Raw genomic sequence first — 13,428 nt, 5'->3', positions numbered from 1 at the left:
CCAGAGCCCTGAAAACCTGCCAGGCCAGGCGGAGACGAATGGAGGCAAACCTCCCCCCACCTGTGGCCGGCAGCTCTCCCCATCCTCCGAGCCCCGTTGGACAGAGGTAAACATTGAAGCCCAGCAGAAACCAAGCCTCCAAGGCAGCATGGTCCAGCGAAGCCAGTCAGCCCTGGGCTCAAATCTCAGCCCCATCACTGACCAGCTGGGTGAGATCTCCGAGCCTCCGTTTCCTCATCTATAAAATGGAGTCGACAGTGTCTACCTTGCAAGGCAGCTGTGCGCACTGATGAGAGGGCGTTCTTCCAGAGCCCTGACTGGGCTCCAGCAGTGATTCTGTTGTATGGTGGTTCTGTCCCACCTGCCCTCTGGACTTCAGGCCTGGTGCTCCCTCCCCTACCCCAGCAGCACTGGGAGAACAAAGAAAGTGCCTAGCAGGGGGGACAAGAAGACCTGCCCTCTTCCCTGTCACCCTCCCCAACCCACTTCTCACCCAGCAGGGGAATGAAGGATACCCCAACAGACCCACTGACGGTCCAGGGCCCAGTCCTCATTGCCTCACTCTCAGACTGAAGAGACCATCCCATCCCATGCCTCATTCCACCAGGGAGGAAATAGCTGCCCAGAGAGGGGTGGCAATGTACAAAGGTCACACAGCCCCCACCAGCCACTCCCTTGAGGTTTGGTTGTTTTCCTTTCCTTCTCCGACTGCAGAAAGTATACAGTCTTGACGTAGCATCCAGTGGCCACAGAGCCCAAGAGCAGACATTGATACTATTTTGAATGTCTCTGCCTCTTGCTCTCCTCTGGGCAACTTTTACACTAGACTCTCTCACCTCCCCACTCTCCACAAGATATTAACCCAATAGTAGGCCTGGCACTAAACAGGGCTCTCCTCATTGTAGGGGGCCTGCACCTGTTGTTAGGAGGGATCCAAGTGGCCAGGAACTCCGGCATGGAAATCCCTCTGCACCCCGTAACTACACACACACACACACAAACACACACACACACACACGCAGGGGAGGGTGGCACTAATGGGAGAGCCCTGGGTACCATCCGCAGGGATGGCTGACAGCCCTTCCACAGCCAGGCCAGCCTCCGCCCCTTTGTCAGCTGGGGGAGCACTGGCCTGTCCTGAACCACTAGCCCACATGGCCCAGAAGTAGAGGATCCTGGGACTGGGAAGTCTGATGCCTAAGTTATTACCAAGGTTCTGCAATGCCTCACCATGTGACCGGAAACAGGCTCGGCCACTCCCTCTGCCTCAGTTTCCCTATCTGGACCCTATAGGAGGAATAAGATCATCTCGGAGATGACCTTCTAGTTCCAACGGTCTCTAATTCCAGATCTGTGACCTCCACGACTCCCTCGGGCCGTCTTTTCCCCCTTTGCTCTCACAATCAAAAGGTGCTCTGGAGTCACCAAGAGAAGAATAGAGTTCTGAGCATGTGTAGGTGCTGGGGGGCAAGAGCACCCTGACTTTCAGGGAGGCCTATGCCTGCCTCAGGCTGGCAGGGGCCACTGTCCTGTTGAAGTCTCCCCAGGAAGGAGACTGGAACCCTGGCAGGAAGACATTTCCTCAGTATTGCCCAAGGCAACAGAGCCTCCCTCCCTTCCTGCCCGAACTCTAAAACTCATCCCCTCTGTGTCTTCACGTCCCATCTGCTCCAAGGCTACACAGTCTTTGCTCAGCCCAAATCCTGGGCTCAGCCTCAAGCCCCCAAAACACACACCGAGTTCCCACAGACTCGCTGCCTATTCAGACATGTATCCTGTGGTCCCCAACAGGCCAGCCCTCCTCCTGCCTTCCCCGTAGTCTCCAAGGTGGCTGGTGAGGGGCAGCCCTGCCTCTGGCCAGCAGAGGCTCTCCTAGCTCAGCGTGGCCCAATCCCGATAACAGTCTCCTAAATTAAACAATAAACAAGAAGTTGTAGATTTTCCTGACGCTGCAATTCCTGATCAATCCCCACAGCAAACAAAAGGAAGAGAGACAACCTGAGGTCCACCTCCTGTTTCCAAACGGAACCTCGAGCCTAAGCCAGGAGGACCTACCCTGAGGAACTCCAGCTGCAGCCACCTGCCCAGTTCTGTGTGGCTAGACCACCCGTGCCCCCCTCCACACACATACACATCACCCCCTCTTGTCTTGACCCAGTCTCAGGCCAGCCTTCTAGAACCCACCCCGTCCTCCCCTCTCCTTTTCCGCCGTGAGACCTTGTGCAGGCCAGGTCACCTCTGAGGCCTCAGTTTGCTCATGTGTCAGCATTCTCATCTCTCAAGGATACAATGAAAAGAAAAATAGACCACTTGAGGTAAGACAGAAATTTTCCCTTATTTTTAGAGATACATGCTGAAGTATTAGAGGTGAAATGTCATAATGTGTATAATCTACTCCCAAACAGAATGGGAGAAAAATGTAGAACAGAACTCAAATTCACGAAAAAAGACCAGACTTACTGGTCTGACAGAGACTGGAGGAACCCTCGAAACTATGGCCCCTGCACACTCTGCTAACTCTGAACTGAAACCATTCCCGAAGTCCACTTTTCAGACAAAGATTAGACAGGACTATGAGACAAAAAATAATACACGTGAGGAATGTGCTTCTTAGTTCAATCAAATATACAAACCCAAATGGGCAACTGCTGTCCGAAAGCAAGACAAGAAGGCAGGAAGGGACAGAAACTGGACGAATAGACACCGGGAACCCAGGGTGCAAAGGGGGAGCATGCTGTCACATTGTGGGGATTTCAATCAATGTCACAAAACAACATGTGTACAAACTTTTGAATCAGAAATTAACTTGAGCTGTAAACTTTGACCAAAAGCACAATTAAAAAAAAAAATACTTCAGAGAAAAATAAAGATAAAGCACAATGGGGCAAAACGTCAACAGTTGTTCAGTCTAGGTGAGGGGTATACGGGAGTTTCCCTGTACTAGCCTCTCTACCTTTCTGTATGTTTGAAAATGTTCCTAACAAAAAGTTAAAAAAAAAAAGCAAAACAAAAAAACAAACACCCACCACATGAGCCAGAAGCCCAACAAACAACACCCTGTGCTCCCGGAGTGCCTGAAAGGCAACTGGGTCCCTTAAGTAGGTTAAACAGCCCTCCTGCCATCTCCTTTATGTGGTTTCCCTACAAATTGCTTTTTCCTAAATTCCGCTGAGCCCGGACTCCACAGTTAGAAGCCTGAGCACATTCAGAAGCCAGACAGCGTTTTATTGAGGCAATTACTGTCTTCTGAACACTCCCCTCCCACCCTGTCCTCTCTGCAGAGCAGCCCTGGACTGGGAATTAAGACACTGCTGCCACCCATGAGTGGTCATCCACCCTCTCTGACCCTCAGGATGTCCCCAACCTTTAAGCAGAAATGAGTCAGTGACTATCCAGCCATCTTATTCAAAGGCAAAGTGTTACCCCCTGATGGAGACCAAAAGCTCCATTTAACAGATGGGAAAGCTGAGACCCAGAGCCAAGAAAGACTGGAAGTAAAAGAAGGAAGATGAGGACCAGGGGAAGGTGGGGGTGAGTAAAAGCCCCCCAGCTGCCTCAATCCCTCCTCTCCCCAACTCTCTATTGCAACCCTGACATTTCAGATCAGAGAGAGGGTGGTCCGCACCTCCTTTTCTCTGTTCTTGTTTATCGAGCTTCCTGGTTAGGAATAAACGGCCATGACTGCAGTCTCCCAGCCAGGCCCAGCTAACCCATACCCCCGCTGGCCAGACCTGCCTCCGCCAATCAATAACGGAAGAGTTATCAGTACCCCCAAATAATCAATCGCTAATTGCCGAATGCCATGCAATTCATCAGAGAGAATTATGTGTGGCCAGTGACTGGGCACCCCCGCCCAGTGCAGCCTCCAGGGTGGGAAGGGCTGTGTCTGTGATGAGCACCTCAGCAGAAAAGCTGCCCATCACTTCTCCAATGGATATCCTGGGTCCAGCCAGCATCTTCAGGCCCAAGGGGCCACTCTGGAGAGCAGCAGCAGAGGCCACAGAGGCCCCGAGGGCAGCACTGCAAGCCCTGGTCAGCCCATCTGGCCTCAGGCCCCTGGACGTACCAGGTGCCCAGGATGGATAAGCCCAGTCCATGCCACCAAGGTGCTCCCAGGTCGTGAAGAGAGACAAATCGCCACATGACAACGTGTCACAGGCCTTGCACACAGTAGATGCGCAATAAATGTTTGCTAAATGTAAAGCACATAAACTGGCTCGGGGTTCTGAGGAAGGAATTAGGGTGACCAGGAGGGGATTTTTTTAAATGTGGCGTTTGGGTTGGGTCTTGAAAGATGGGTGGGATCTACATGGGCAGAGGTGGGGAAGGGAATCTCAGGAGCGAAAGCCACAGCAAGTGTCCAGTGAAGAGTGAGTGGTACTTGGTGAGAGCTAGGGTGCACAAGGAGTACCGGTGGGAGGTGGTTGTTTCGCAGGGTCCATTGTGCCGGGACACCAGCCTGGAGGCCACAGAGAGCCCCAGAAGGGTGTAGAGCCGGAGTGTGACAGCCAGGGTGTGCTTAAGAAGGCAGTGTGAAAAACTATGGAATCCACAGCTACCGCCAGGCTGCACACCCCAGGAAGGCAGGAGCTGGGTCTTATTCATCTGTCCCCATAGCACCCAGCACAGCTGGGCCCCGAGGAAGCACCCCAACAAGTGAATCACTGGATGACTGTACCAAAACCAAACTGGTTGCCATCCAGTTGATTCCGACTCATAGCGACCCTATAGGGCAGATTAGAACTGTCCCATAGGGTTTCCATGGAGCAGCTGGTGGATTTGAACTGCCAGCCTTTTGGTTAGCAGCCAAGCTCTTAACCACTGCACCACCAGGGCTCCCTGGGTAACTATAGGATCATCAAATTGTAGGAGAGGGGACTCCTGGAATGATCACCATGGAATAGCACATTTTTACTCATCCCTCCTGTATATATAAAAAGACATTATAGTAGAGCCTCAAAAACAGCTTCGTGAAGACAGGCAAGAGGATAACTATCTCCCATTTACTAAAAGGGAAACAGAGGCTCAAAGAGAAACAGTGACACAGGTCACAGAGCAGGTCAGCACCCTCCCCACTCCAGATCCTGCCTCAGGATGGGGTTATACCTCTCACTCCTCTCTGGCCTCTCCCGCCCCCAAGGAGCCCACCCAGTCTGACGTATCCACTTCTTGGGCTGGGGCAGATGGAGAAATCCTGTACGAAGTGCAACGCCATGGGCATTACCCCCAACACACCGACCCTAGCTGGGATCGGCTGCTTGTCGCCATGACATCCTCTCCCCCCTGCAAAGGGGTTAGGCCCTGGGGCACAGGCCTTGCTGAAACAGACCTACTTCTCCCCAGTCTCCACCCCAGGAGTTTGGGAAGCCTAATCACAGAGCCCTGATGGTGCCGTGGTTAAGAGCTTGGTTGCTAACCCAAAGGTCGGCAGTTGGAATCCACCAGCTGCCCCTTGGAAAGTCTATGGGGCTATTCTACTCTGTCCTACAGGTGTCTACATGAGACAGAATCGCCTCATGTCAACGGGTTTGGGTTTTATTTTATTTTGAACCAGGGAGCAAGAGGACTGGATTAAAGTCCAGAGACAGGGTCAAGCCTGATTCTGCCATCATCTTGCTGTGTGACTTCTGGACAATCACACCCCCCACTCTGGGCCTCAGTTTTCTCATCTGTAAGGGGGGACAATGATCTCTGCCCACTTTATAGAACTGCCATGAGAACTAAACAAGGAAGGAAGGTAAAAACTTATGGAAATTATAAAGCAAACTTTGCCCTGGAAAGTACTAATAAAGCTCCTCTTTACTTCAGTTGGAAACCCTGGTGGCATAGTGGTTAAGAGCTACGGCTGCTAACCTAAAGGTCGGCAGTTCAAATTTACCAGGTGCTCCTTGGAAACTCTATGGGGCAGTTCTACTCTGTCCTATAGGGTCACTATGAGTCAGAATCAACTCAACGGCAACATATTTGGTTTTGGTTTTTTTACTTTGGTCTGGACACTGAAACTCCAGCAAGACTCACTTTCCTCTCCCCACAGAGGGCAAAAACAGGAGCTAACATTTACTGAAACACTAGAAGAAATACAACCAGAATGCTCCCCAGAAGCAAGGATGGCGAGACTTTATCTTGCTTTTTTTGGACACTTCATCAGGAAAGACCAACCACTAGAAAAGGACATCATGTTTGGTAGAGGGTCATCGAAAACAAGGGAAACCTTCAATGAGATGGATTGACACAGTAGCCTCAATAATGGGCTCAAACATATCAAAAATCACGAAGATGGCGCAGGACGGGAAACATTTCGTTCTGTTATACACAAGGTGTCCATGAGTTGGAGCGGACTCAACACCCACTCACAACAACAGAGTGCATGCTTTACATGTATTATTTCAGATTGCCCTAATGGTACTCCTATAAGGTACAGATGAGGTACAGATGAGGAAACTGAGGCTCAGAAAAGTGAGGCGACTTGCCTAAGCTCACCAGGCTCAGATTCAAACCCAGGTTCATCGGACATGAAAGCCCAGGTCCTTTTGATCACACCAGGCTGCTTCAAGGAGCCCATCTCCACGCCCCAATCTCAGTGCTACAGGCTCAGCACTCAGGGCGAGGCTCCATGGCCCACACTCCACTGATGCCCAAAATCCTGGTATCAGAGGCACCATGCCACCACCCCATGGCCAGTGGACCCACAGAGTCATCAGAGTGAGATTGGGTCATGTAGGGGGCAGAGGAGTGGCTGGCACAGCTGGTCTTGAGCTAACTGGATCAGTCATGGGCATGGAGCCGCCTGTCCAGCTGTCCTGGCATATGGGTGCTGGAACTGGGCCACCTGCCAAGGCCCAACCTCCATTTCCAAGCCAACCTGGACACCGAGGTTCCATTTTGGCCCCCTCCTGCCCTGGCCCTGGTGGTTTGCGGTACCCACATGGATCCAGAAGGCCAGGGTGGCAGCAGCTATTCCTTCTCCAGCGGCCGGCACCTCCCCTGACGTGGCCATATGGCCCCATATGCTCCCTGACAGCTGGACTGCCGAAGCAACTGCCTGAGGGCATCCTCTGCAGAGGCCTGAGGCCGGGCCGTCCTACCCACCCTGCTCAGGAGGCCACAGGCACTGCCAGGAAAACCCCAGGCTGGAGGGCCACTCTGCCTCCCTTGTGCTTTATGACCTTGTGCTAGTCACCACCCACCTCCTAGATTATAAACTTCCACCCAAACCCACTCTAGTAATCCAAGGAGACAAACGAACATGTCCATTGTACAGACATAGAAACTGAGGCCCAAGAGAGGCAGAAGTTTGTGTACCCTCGGGGTACACAATGGCAGAGCCAGTATTAGAGGCTGCATCTTAGGATTCCAGGATACCTGCCACCTTTGTATGCCCAGGGGGTGGGACTGATGGTCACCAAGGCCCCACCCAAGTCTGATGGCCAAGGCTTCCCCATTCAGCTCCCGATACAGGCCAAATCTCCCCATCCTCCATTGGGTGGGGAACCACGGTGTCACTCACGCCCTTGGTTTTCCTGTCCCTGCTGTTGCCTCACCACCAGCCTGAATTACTGCAGCAGCCCCAGGACCACCTTCCTCCCTCTGGCTCCCACGGCCAAGCCTTCCCAAGACCACCAGAGGGAGCAGTTTAAATTGCAAATCTGATTGCGTCCCTCCAGAACTTCAACCCTTCGACCCCTGAATATGGAATCAGCCCACACTCCACAGTCGGGCACTCAAGATCCTCCTCCGTCTTGTGCCAACCTGCTTCATGCCTGCTGTGCCTGTGTGAACTACTCCATTGCAAGCACGTTCCAACCCGTGCCAGTGCTTCCCACCTCCATGCTTTGCTAGCGCTGGGCCCTTAGTCTGGAAAACCCCTTGCTCCTTCACGTTCGCCATTCATTCATGCAGCCAAGAAATGTTTACTGAGCATCACCAACCAAGGGCCAGAAACATCTCGGCAGGTCAAAATCCCACCAGGCCTTTCTGTCCATCTGAAATGAGCCCCACCACCGCTAGCCCAAGGGCTCTGATCCATCCCCTTCTAGGTGAGTCTGCGCAGTTGCCCAGCCCACTCAGCCTCCGGCATGGGTGTGTGGGTCTAAGTTTGTCTCCCCTTTCGGAGCCCCTCCAGTGAGGGGCACTGGCCTCAGTCATCTTGGGATCCCCAGCACTCAGTCCAGGCTTCAAACCAGGAGATGCCCCCAAATGTAGATTGAGCCCCAAGTATAGGATTTCAGGCAGTGGGAAGCAAGGGCCTCGGGGTGGTCCTGAGGAGGGGTTATCTGGGTCCCAGAAGCACAGAGAAGAGATGTCTTCTAGGCTTCCACTTGAGATGGGGAGGGTGTCCCCCAGACTCTCCAAAAATAGGACTGAACGGTTGGGGGCACTTTCCCCCATTGGAGTCACCCTGAGGTCCAGCCCCCACCCAACAATCAGGAAATTAAGGGGCCACACTAGGCACTGCCCCTTTCAGTCAGGAGGTTTGAGGGGGTGGTGTCTGTCTCCCTAGAGGGACTTGCCTGGGGGGCTGGATGTACTTGGCTGGAATTTTCACCCCTGGCATCAAGGACCAGAAGACAAAGATATGCCGGCTCTCCCTGCCCCAGGGCTCTACAGTGGGGGGGCAGCCACAGAGGCTGGGGTTCGAGTAGGCCTTGGTGGTGAGGGTGGGGCCAAGTCCCCTGGCAGGGGCTTGCTGGAACCACGATTAGGGAAGGGGGTGGGAGGAAGGGGAGGGAGAGAGAGAGAGGAAAATGACAGAAGCAGATAGAGGAAAGGAGCCTGAGAAAGACCAAGCTGGTGAGAGGACAGAGAGAAGGGGGGAGAGAGAGGCTGCCAAAAAGCTGAGGGAGTAACCACCAGCATTCGGCAGGCCCAGTCCCACCCCGTCCCCACGAGACAACTTGGTTGCTCCTGGGCAACAGCTCTCACCCTCTCACCCTGGGAGCCTCCAAGGGCCTGAGTGGCCCCAGGGATGAGTCCCGGCTGCCACTGGGCCTGAGGGGTCATAGGGGCCTGCCCAGGCCTAACAGCTGCTCTGCCCTCCTCCTATGCCTCAGGTGGACCTCCTAGTGAGGAAGTGTCCCACTAGCCACCAGATACCCTCCCCCAAACACACATTTCGGCCTCCATGGGGAACCCAGTCCCAGGGAGGTGAGCTCTGTGGCCTACCAAGGGGCTCCAGGATGGAGGCTTCAGGTGAGTGGGAAGGATTCCAGGGCCCAAACAAGAGGACAGGCTTGGGGGGAGTGGGGCAGAACTCCACTGACCCCCAGGATAATGCCAACATCTGAGAACCATGCTGAGGATTACAAGTAAGGTTTGTAAACCGTCAAGCAGAACACAGACCCTGGTCCCAAATCCAGCAGGCACAAGGTTAACCAGGCTGGGGTCAAGAGGTCCCATGGGGTCAAGTCATGGACAAGTCAGCACCTTTGCTAAGTCTCCTCAGACTGAAAGCAGCTGCCCCCCTGCCCACCTCCCTGCTCCTCTGGGGAGGTTATCAATCATAGGCAGCAGCAGGCTCCCAAATCCCTGGCTGGCCCTGCTGCCAGGCTGGGGTACCCTCCTTGTTCCCTTACATCTCGCCAAGGATCAGGGTCAGAGGACGCCTTCACAGTAGAAAAGGGCTAGCCTGGGACTCAGAAGACTGGAGTTTTCCTATCTCTGCCTCACTGTGTGGCCTCAGGCAAGTGACTTCACTCTCTGAACCTTGATATCTTCCTCTGTGAAATGGAGAGGAAGTGTGTCATGGCCCTGCATTGTCACACGGTGCCTGAGAGATTCTAGTGGAATAACGGATGTGGATGTAAGGTCTAAGCCTGAAAGCTGGTCAGACACAGATATAACCATGCCCCTGAGACCCAGGTAGGTAGATACTGCTGGACCAGCCACCACATCCCAACACCCAGCACCTAGACTTCAGACAACATTTCTAACCCAATAGGCTAATAAGCTATAAGACCAGGCAAGGGGGCACATAGACAGGGGCTGCTGGGGAACCCAGTGCGTCCATCCCCGGGGAAGCCCAGGCTGGAAGGAGGGAATCAGAAGCAATCAGAGAAGCTTCCTAAAGGAGAAAGAAACTGCCCCCAGACGCTGGGAGGATTTGGCTACCGGGAGGGGTCTGCAGCGGGGCCTGACCTCATACTCTTGACCCTCTCACTTCTGGGGACACAAGGTTCTCCCCCTCTCAAGGAGCACCATCCTCGACCACATCTCCCAGTCCTACCTCCTACAGTATGTGCTGGGTTGGCATTTGAGGGGTGGGAGTCCCTACGGCAACCAGCACAGGCCCTAAATGAGCGAGGAGACTCAAGAAGGTAGGGGGAGGGGTGCACAGGTACAATCTCATCACACGGAAGTACGAAGGGGCATGGCTCCAAACAGGGATTAGGGCACCAGACCCGCGGGTCTAGAGGCGCCCTTCTCACCCCCAGCCTCCTGGGAGCTCCTGGGGGGCCATACACCTTGCGGGGCAGTTTCCTTCTTCAGGCTTCCAGTCCCACGAAGCAAAAAGAGCGGGGACACACACACAGAGACACACGGGCACGTCTCCGTACTCCCTCCCCTCAATGCCCCAAGTCCTCGCAGCCCCCAGCCCTGGGAGCTGTCGCCACACAGTCCCGCCTGACCCTGGCGGGGTCGCAGAAGGCTGGCGCCCAGAGCGGCTCCAGGGCGGCGCCGCGGGGAGTGGACGGGTGCCCAGCAGAGCCGGCGGCTGCGCTGGTGGGGTCGTGGAGGCACACCCCTCCACCCGCCCGGCGGTCCAGCCCGCGCCCCGCCCCATTCCTCTCTCCCTTGCTCTCTTAAGGAAAGAAAGGCCGGAGTTCCACCGTTAAAAAGCCCTCACCCCCCCGCCCCCGCCCGGCCCATCGCGCCCGGGAGCTCCACGAAGTTGCTCTAAGTCGTCGGGGTCTTGTCGGCAGACGAAGGTTAGGCGGGGCCGCGCGACGGGCGGGAGCGTGGGCACGGTCTGGAGTGCTGGGCTCGCCCCCCAGCTCCGCGCGTGCACGCCCCAACACCCCACCCCCACCCGCTGCCCCCGAGGCTCCCGCCCAATCAGAGGCCGCGCGCGCGCGCGGCGCCGCCAACGGTTAGACACCCCGGCTCCCCGGCCTGCGCCCCCACCGCCCCGACCCCGCTGCAGAGTCCCCGCCTGGCCACACTCACCTCCCGGGGCGCGCCATTAGCGCGCGGCTCGGCTCCTGGCCTGCATCTCCTGGTTCGCTCCGCTCCGGTTCCCGCTCCGGCTTGGGTTCTCGCTCTGCAGGGCTTGGCTCCGAGATGGTGGCAAAGGCGGCGTGCGAGGCAGGGAGGGCGTGTGCGTGTGTGTGTATGTGTGTGTGAGAGAAAGAGAGAGCGCGTCGTGTGCGTGTGCGCGGAAGGGCCCCGCACTCCCCCGCGGGCCCCGCTACTGCTCTCCACGCTGCGATGCCAGCAGAATCCCTAACGCGCGCTCCCACCCGCCCGGACGCACACACGCGCACACTCAGGCGCGCACACAGCTCCACGATCGCACACCCGACTCTCGCCCTCCTGGGGTGCTCACAAAGGTTCCCCAGCCCCGGGGTCTGTGGAGTCACCCTGCGCCCCCGCCCAGGCCGGCCCCGCCTCAGGTCCCCTGCCGCCCCGGGACAGGCCCCCGCGGGCGCCCCCGCTCCTTCACCATACCCGGCCGCGCGCTCCGAACCCGAGCCCCGGAGCCCGACTCTGGCTTCCGGCGCTACGGCTCGGAGGCGCCGACTCCCTCCTCCTCCTCCCCTGCGCCGCCGCCAGCAGCCGCGTGTTTTCTCACTCCTTTCTCTCCCGATTTTTTGTCACTGCCTCTCTGTACCTCCACTCCTTTCTCTCACCTGCCCCTCGGCCCCTGCCCTCGGTCTCTCCCGCTGTCTCTCGGTTTGTCTTTCAGCCGCCCTCTCCCGCGCTCCCTCTTCCCCACCGCCCTGCGCTGCCTCTCACATTCTCCGCATTACCTTGGGTGCCGCCCAGCGCTCGCGGGACCCAGGGTTCGAGAGCGGAATGGGAGACTAGGGGACCCGCCGTGCCCCGGACCCGCCGCCCCCTCTGCTCTCCCCTCGCTCCGCGGTTCCTCGCTCCGGCCTGGCGGGCGGCGACGTCCCGCGCTAGCCTCGGCTGCTGCTGACAGCTCCCATCTCGCCTGAGCTTAAAGGGATAGCGCACCGGGCTCAACCTGCCCCACCCGGGGGCGCCGGGGACCGCAGCTTTGCCGCGGAGGAACAGTCCGGGGCGGTGGCGCAGCCGGGGCCGTGCGGGCGGCCCCAAGTCCGCTGCCGCTGAACCCGGCCCTCCGGGGCTGGAGGTGAGTCAAGGAGGACAGTCGGAAGCTGTCCAAACCACGCCACCCAGGGGGCGCTCAGCGCTTGCTGGCTACCCTAGCCTAGGGCCAGTCTGGGGGTGTGCGGCAATGTAGGCTGGGCGCCCAGGACTGCGGTGCCGGGAGGAGAAGGGATCAGGAAGCAGCTGTCCGGATCTGAGCCGTGGGCGAGAGCAGGGGTGAGAGGACAGGACCCACAGGGTGGCCTCTTGCTCCTGCTTTGTGATCGTGGACAAGTGCCTACCCCTCTCTGGCCCTCAGTTTACCCTTCCTTGAAATACATCAACTTCCATCATCCCTGGGACCGTGCCCCAGATACAGTATTAGTTAGATCTTTCCAGAAGGCGAGTCCCAAGACAGGCCCTCAGCCCCCAGAATCCCATCCCCCTCCCTACCTCTGAGGCTGCACTCCTGCCACCACCACCCCAGGCCTGGTCTGCCCCCGCCTACTCCTAAGACCTTGTTTCTCCAGCCTCACCGGGGGAACCAGGAAACAAGGCAAAGTTGAACGGTTCAGGGTCTACCGGGCACACACAGCACTCTACAGTTCACAGAACACTTTCATGTCCATCAAACTCCTGGTCAGCCTGTTCCTGGACAGGCCTGGGGCATGAGCATTTCATGTTCAGGACACTTCACCCTTCCTCCCACCCCAAACAGGCCCTTGCTTCTCAACCTCGGCAAAGGGCTGCATTTTGTCCATTTGTTCACTAAGCATCTATTATGTGCCTCATCTTGTGCTAGGTACTGGGACACAGATGATTCAGACACCTACCTTTCTTCAGAAAAGCAGGTATGATGGAGCTGTTGGGGATGGGGAGGTTCAGGAAAGCTTCCTGGAGGAGGTGACATTCAATCTGGGTATTGAAGGATGAGTAGGAGTTAGCCAGTCAGGGGAAAAAAAAGAAAGGGCATCCAGTGCCAAGGGAAGAACACTTACAAAGACCTGGAAGTGGGAAATAGTAAACATTAGGGAATCTTGAGAAGAGGCAGTAAGAACTTCGAAGTTTTGACTTTGTTCTGGGGCAGCAGGCAGAGGCTCCCACTTGGCAAATCCAGGCAAAATTGCCCTCCCCATCTTTTAGCCATTACGGAGGCAC

General features: G+C 56.3%; 1 protein-coding gene across 2 annotated transcripts in view; it reads right to left on the bottom strand.

Annotated features, from left to right (window-relative positions):
* LINGO1 (leucine rich repeat and Ig domain containing 1) overlaps positions 1-12,312 on the bottom strand; it is a 226,098-nt gene extending 213,786 nt beyond the window's left edge. The window contains exons 1-2 of one of the 2 annotated variants that reach the window (XM_049852559.1): positions 11,967-12,312; positions 11,164-11,257 (exon numbers count right to left, since the gene is read on the bottom strand). The gene's annotated coding sequence lies outside the window, so the exon portion shown is untranslated. Of the gene's footprint in view, positions 1-11,163; positions 11,565-11,966 lie in introns of those variants that run through there. The other variant, XM_049852558.1, reaches the window with a different exon arrangement.
* Positions 12,313-13,428: the final 1,116 nt, after the last annotated feature.

Source organism: Elephas maximus, chromosome 13 (genome assembly GCF_024166365.1).
Source record: "Elephas maximus indicus isolate mEleMax1 chromosome 13, mEleMax1 primary haplotype, whole genome shotgun sequence".
Classification (NCBI taxonomy): Eukaryota; Metazoa; Chordata; class Mammalia; order Proboscidea; family Elephantidae; genus Elephas; species Elephas maximus.
The sequence above is the reverse complement of the archived record's forward strand: the minus strand, read 5'-3'. Positions and strand labels throughout refer to the sequence as shown.